The sequence below is a fragment of the Zootoca vivipara genome, chromosome 8 (genome assembly GCF_963506605.1).
Source record: "Zootoca vivipara chromosome 8, rZooViv1.1, whole genome shotgun sequence".
NCBI lineage: Eukaryota > Metazoa > Chordata > Lepidosauria > Squamata > Lacertidae > Zootoca > Zootoca vivipara.
This window is the reverse complement of record NC_083283.1, coordinates 22,101,032-22,108,438: the sequence shown is the minus strand read 5'-3', so window position 1 is coordinate 22,108,438 and position 7,407 is coordinate 22,101,032.

The window sequence follows — 7,407 nt, the reverse complement described above, 5'->3', positions numbered from 1 at the left end:
CCCACACAGACACATGCCCACAATCCGAATCGCTTTTCCGGTTCCCAGCCCTCGGCCTCCCCGTCATTCAAGGCTACACAGAGGGTAGATTTTGTTTCGGGTTCCTTTGGTCGATTTTCTCGTGCTTTTTATTTTATTTTTATTTTATTAGGGGCACACGTGGCCCCCGCCCCCACAAGCCTTACTGTCGGTTTCACGTTCAAGTTCAGCCGTGGAGCCATCTTGGAAAAAAGCACAGAGGGCACTGTAAGGTGCTGACTGCACAAAAAAAGGTGTATATTCCTTTCTATCATGTCTTGTGAAGGTAAAAGTGAGGTGTTTTAAAAACAAAAATGCTTCAGCTTTGTGAAATGTATATTCTTAGCATGCAAGTTTCATAGTTTTCCGATGTGATCGGGGATGGCATAGTCCTGGAAACTGGAGGCAAAGAATGCTGTCCTAAACTTGTTAGTAAATCAACTCTGGAGAACTCTTGAGAAAGAATTTAGCATCTGGTTCGTCTTGTGTCAAGATTCAAGTAATAGTGATGGGTGCTCTTTTTCAAATCACACTAATGAGAGATCACATAATGCAGGCCATGTAACCTTTGGCAACAATCTCAGAAAATGGGAAAGTTTTAAGTGCTATCCGTAGCAAAGTCCATAATGGAAAAGAAAAGGAAACGGCAAAAGAGGAAGTTCAAACAGTTGATTTCAACAAGCCACCCTTAGTGAAATCTACACACAATAAAGAAATTGCCTATTCTGCAAACGTTCTACCTCATGATTCATTATTTAATGTTGCAATGTATGTTTAATTGAACAACAAAACAGCAAGCTAAATTCTGGTGATAGAGTAAAGTCACATACGATGTCAAGCATGGTGCAGGTAACTTTCCAAGCTAAGTTCTCGTGACAAAATAGCACTAGAAACTAAGCAACATTTTTTTGTTTGACATTACAGAAGTAAGCTTGGTAAGAAGATTAGCATTGTTCAGCTTTGTAAGGTGACAGGTTTTGTTGAATTAATATATAGAATACATTTTTAAAAGAAAGGTGGGAAATACACTTAGTATTCAAAGTGGGAGGCTTACATGAGGTGTGGTGCTTCAAACATTGGACTAAAACCACAGAGACCCAGGTTCAAAACGCCATGCTGTCATGATCATTTGATGATTATGGACTACAGTAGTCCTAATCTCCCACTTTATCTACGTCACAGGGTTGTGGGGAAAAATGGGTGAGGGAGAAGAACTACATATGTAGCCTCGTTTGAGGAAGTGTGGGATAAAATGTAAAATAATAATAAAGCGTGGTTTATACAACTACTGAATTGGATATTATATATACACATTTCCAGACTGAAGGAATTGTATACTTTCCATTGATGGTGGTAACATTTTGAGGAAGGCAGTGTTTATTGGTTTATGACAAACAAGCTTTTAGAGAAGATTAGGATGAAGATGCAACAGTTTGCAAGAAAGATTAGACATGAAATAGTGGGCCTCATCAGCACTTTTAATTGGCTATTTGAGAAGAATTGTCAGATAAAATCTTTACCCCAAGTACTGCTTGCTGTGGTGAAAATGATTATGCGTTGTGTCAAAAATGATGGATTATCATACCACAGTTTATTGGGTGTTTGTGGGGGCAAACACCAGTCATAAGCCAACTGAAAGTATAGTGAGATCTGCAGGGAATCTCTGTGTACTTGGGACTTCCAATGTATGGAAAAACAGAACTAAATTATGGGGACATTACATAACCTTTGCCTGTCAATATAATCAATGTGTGTTTTGGAAATCTCATCTGTGCCAGTGTGAAAACTCAGAAGGAAGAAATTGTCGAGTGAAATACCCTGACTGCTTGTATATGACAATATTCACCATAAATTAAGCAGGACAAAGGTTTCTTCCATGTTCCATAGCCCTATCATATCCATACTATTATAAGCAACATCTGGATTTTCTGATGTTGAAAGATCAGTATTACGCTACTGATCAATCAACCACCAATGAATGAGCATGTTGATGTTTTTTTAATTTTTTGCAGTCCATCATTTACAAAAGAATCTACTTTTTCTGAATGGTCAACAAATACAGAAAGAATGCTAAGACTCACAAATTATCTCAAGGTAAAAGAGCACACAGAAATAGCTTGCCTCCAAGGTTTTCATAGTATGTGCACCAATATTAGTAGATATTTTATGAACAGATACAATGTCAATATCTTGCAGATGTTGGATTGGATCCAGAGTTCCATAAGTAGAATTTCGCTCTCAGGTTTTGACTCACCCTTTTTGCATATTCCAAAAACCTCCAGAGGGTTGTAGTGGGCCTTGAAAAGTATGGTAGGTGGTATGAGTTGGGGGGGGGGGGGAGATAAGCAAAAACTCCTGTTTATTGGTCTCAAGCTCCTTTTGTTCATGGAAGCAGCTTTTCTGTGCATGGAGGGGCATATTTGAATCCAACTCATTGTCCCAACTGACTTTGTTTTATGCAAACTGTTCTTCAGTGACTATGGTTAGACATGCAGCGGGCTTTTTAAAACTTATATAGCACTGAACAGCAACCGTCTTTGGGGATTGGGTAGATAAATGTACTTAATGTGTTCTCTTCCAGTGAATGGGGATGATATCTTGAAAACAAAAGTAGTCACAAATTCCAGAAATTTGGGGTACATGCTGTGAATTCTGAATAAACATGCATAAGAATGCACTGCGAATGAGTTGTGGTTAGTTCCCAGTGGGTCTTGTTAAGTCCTGAGTAGTTTTTCACATTGATTTCAATGAGGCCTAAATGGATGTAACTTGCAGTGTAATCCTATACATGTCTACTTAGAAATTAGTCCCATTAAGCTCAATAGTGTTTACTCCCAGTTAAGTGAGTATCGGATGGCAGGCAACGTCTTGATCCATCCCAGTATGCCCACCATCCTATGGAAGACAAGGTTCTGTCACCTATTTAAGGGCTGGATCCAACACTGTCTATAAATAACTGCACCTTATATACTAACATATGAAGTTGTATTTCACAGGTATTTCCAAGCCTTATGAGGAACAGTTGAAGAATAGGGTATGTTTAGCCTGGTAGAGAGGAGATATAATAGCCATATTCAAATATCTTAAGGGCTGTCACATAGAGCAGTGGTCCTCAACCTTGGGCCTCCAGATGTTTTGAGACTACAGTTCCCATCATCCCTGACCACTGGTCCTGCTAGCTAGGGATCATGGGAGTTGTAGGCCAAAAACATCTGGAGGCCACAAGGTTGAGGACATAGAGAATGGAGAAAGCTTGTTTTTTTCCTGCTCTGCAGCGCAGGACCCTTACAAGAAAGGAGATTCCAACTAAACCAGGAAGTGCCACCTTATAATAAGAGCTGTTTGACAGTGGAACAAACAGATTCCCTCGGAAGGTGGTGGACTCATCTTCCTTGGAGATTTTTAAGCAGAGTTTGGATGGGCATCTTTCTTGGATGCTTTAGTTGAGATTCCTGCATTGTAGGGAGTTGAACTAGATGACCCTTGGGGTCCCTTCCAACTCTTCATTTCTATGATTCTATGAACTAAACATCCTTTTATTATTTAGAATGTAATGATCACAGATTCCTCGATTAACACTTCAATCCTAAACAAATTATTTGGAAGAAAAGCCCATTGATTCAGTGGATTTTGCTACTGACATAAGACGTGTGTGTGTGTGTGTGTGTGTGTGTGTGTGTGTGTGTGTGTGTGTCAGATTTGGGACCAGATCGCTAGGCTGAATTTCTCAGAACAGTTTGTTTGGCAGTAGGTAGGTAGCATCAAAATGATATTTCGCTAAAGGCTTTCCAGACTTATCTCTTGTTTGTTTGTTTTGCATGAGAAACACACAGTGGTTCTTTGTTGCAGGGAATTGAGACGTATTTGCCAGGAAAAGTGCTTCTGTTCCTGGGATCTTGTATTTTCTAGCAAAGCAAAGGAAGAGGTGGTCCATATGCTGGTGCTAGAAAACTCTAGTTTATCTGTACTGCATGTACACCATACATTTAAAGTGCATTTCCCACATACAATAATGCTGGGAAGTGTAGTTTTGTTAAGCGTGGTGCTGGGTGTTGTAGCTCTGTTGGGTTAAACTACAGTTCACAGGAGTCTTGCAGTGAAGAGGGAGATGTGCTTTAATTGTCTGAAGCATATACAGCCTTTATAAAGAGTGCCCAACCATACGCCTTCCTCAGAGACAAAGGGATTTCATGCATGTTTCTTGTTCTGGTATAGGAAAAGCACCTAAGGCAAGAATATACTTTTGAAATATATTGGAAATGAGGCTCATTGCCTCCAGAGAGCACCAGTGGTTGAAAAACCGTGGGCACTCTTCAAATTTACCACTTCCTTGAATCGACTTGGGGTTTCCTTAATTTTTTGAAGAAAGAATTCCTTAATTCTGCTATGCTGTGAGTTTCTTTTTGTGTGCGCACTCTTCTCCCTTTGGTGGTTTCCTGGGTCCTAGTACACATTGTTGAATTTATTGGAAATACTGATTCCCCCAAGAAATAGCACCATTCATTCACTGACTGCCATTTTGATTCTGGCTCCCACTAGAAAGGGCCAGCAATCTTTCGAGTAACCTTTGGTTGGCTGTGTGTTGCTTTGGGCTGCCTTAGGCAAGATAAAGTGACTAGCAAACTTAATAAAATAAACTATAAGTAAATCTTACCTCTTTGTCTTATCTCCACCATTTCTTCCAGCATTTTTTAAAATCCGTATTTTCTTTACTGCACAACATGCCAGCTTCCTCAAAAGAGAAATATTCTAGCAATATCTTAAATATATTTTCCTATACAGTCCTACTTATCTTTAAGGTAGTTGCTGGAGAGGGCAGAGTGAGGGATGACTCCTGCAACAACACTTCTTCAAGTCTCTGAAAATGTGGCATAGGAACTGTTCAGTTTGGAGGTGTGCCTAAGTTAGGAACATAGGAGCCTTATATGAGGTCAGGCTATTTGTCTACCCAGTCCAGTATTATGTACTCTGACTGGCTCCAACTCCAACTCCTTGAAAGATTCCATCAACGGTGTCTCCGAAAATTTTTACACATCACTTGGAAAGACAGGCGAACTAATAGTGTACTGGAAGAAGCAAAGACCACCAGTGTTGAAGCAATGATTCTTCAACATCAACTTCGTTGGACTGGTCATGTTATGCGGATGCCTGATGATCGTCTTCCAAAGCAACTACTCTATTCCGAACTTAAAAATGGAAAGCGTATTGCTGGTGGTCAACAAAAGAGGTTTAAAGACTGTCTCAATGCAAATCTTAAAAAATGTAGTATAAACACTGACAACTGGGAAACACTGGCCTGCGAGCGCTCCAGTTGGAGAACAGCCTTTACCAAAGGTGTCATGGGCTTTGAAGAAACTGGATCTCAGGACGCAAGGGAGAAATATGCTAAGAGGAAGGCACGCTTGGCAAATCCACACTCTGATCAACTCCCGCCTGGAAACCAATGTCCCCACTGTGGAAGGACGTGTGGATCCAGAATTGGCCTCCACAGCCACGGACCCATTGTTAAAATTGTGTTTATGGAAGACAATCTTACTTGGCCACGAGTGATCGCCAAAGAAGAAGAAGAAGACTCTGACTGGCAACAGTTCAGGCAGAATTCCCTCCCATTGCTTATTATCTGATTGTTTTAAACTGGAGAAGCAAGGGATTAGACCTAGGGCTCCCTGTGTGCAATGCCCTGTCACTGATGTGAGGTTCCTTGAACTTCCTCTCCTTACACATCCCCAGTTAAAAAGCAGTCAGTAGCTATTTGCCAACTATAGCCAGTCATCTAGTGAGTAGCATGGTCAAGGAAGTAATGCAGACAATTCTCCACCAAAAATAGCATCATGCCTCCTAGAGCTTCTGCATTACACTTGCAGGAAGGGATAAGAATTTTTAGATGCAATTCTATACCCACCTAGGAGTAAGTCCTAGGTACAATGTATAGGATTGTACTGTTTTTCTTTATCTCCAGGGTTGAAGACATCAAACAACCTATGGTCACCTAGTACCTGCTTGAGGCCTCTTGGGATTTCTGATGCCACTAACAAATTATTTTACTCTTGTCTCATTCAAGTCAATGGAGTGCACTTCCTCCATTGATTCTTACGAGACAAGAGAGGATGCTGAAATCTTGTCCCACACATCAGGCCAGTGTTTCTTGATCTTTTAAACCCATTTCAGCTGATGTAAAATTCCCACGTCCCCTGTCAAACCTGGCCCCTCTAAATTACTTTATTTGGATTTTCAATAGGTTTGAAATATTGTGACTTTTAATGATATTGTGACTTGCTTGAGGATAAAAATGAAGCAATGTATTTATAATTTTAAATATATATACTGTATTCAGATTTTCAAAAAATCCACATTGAATTTAAACATTCTAAGAGTCTACTTCAGTCATTTTGAATGTGAGCATTGATGTTGCATGCTTGTCACAAGATTTTGGATGTTTGGCATCACTAAAGAAATCTTAGGTCACTTTCAACCCCCAGTCTGCTGCACTGCTTTGTTTGAATAGCCAGAATAGCAGAAAAACCAGTTTCGCAAAGGGATATGGAGGACAATGGCATAACAATGTGCAGAACCTGCTCTCCTGTTCTGGAGTATACAGGGAGATATTTCAACCAAAACATTTCTGGAGTGAATTGGTTGATATCATCTTTGGCAATTTGAATCATATTTGAGCTCCAAAAATTCCTCTTGGGGAAGCTCTGGCAAGGACTGAACATCAATAAAGGGTTCCTCACAATATGCTTTGCAATCAACAGGATGGTCTTCTCAGTTCCTTCTGCCAGAGTATTTTGTATTGTCTGCAGAATCAAGTTGCCAACTAGTGAAGCTTTTCAGAGGGTTTCTAGATGGTCTGTTTCAGACTCATAGAATCATAGAATCATAGAGTTGGAAGAGACCACAAGGGCCATCCAGTCCAACCCCCTGCCAAGCAGGAAACACCATCAAAGCATTCTTGACATATGCCTGTCAAGCCTCTGCTTAAAGACCTCCAAAGAAGGAGACTCCACCACACTCCACACTCAGTCCAGGCCTATGAACAGTCTGGTCACTTGGAAAAACCTGACTGGGATAGGGAGAAGTTTAGTGAGCAAATCCAAAAAGGATTAATAAATTAGTAGAAGTTCCCTAGACGGGCTTACTAACTGAAAGGCAGCATACAAATAAAACAATGTATTTATGTATATACAGAAAACACAGAAATGCAGTGCAGGACCTCTCCTTGTCATTCTCACACCTGCAAATGGATTAATAGTACTTAGGTAAGTTGTACTCCCAATATACAGTATATCCCTGCTGCATTTTCCAAAGAAATGAAAGTGACCCGCACTTAACCATTTATAAACCATTGCTTCCATAAAACCCAATGGCTTGGATCTTAAGATGAGTCTT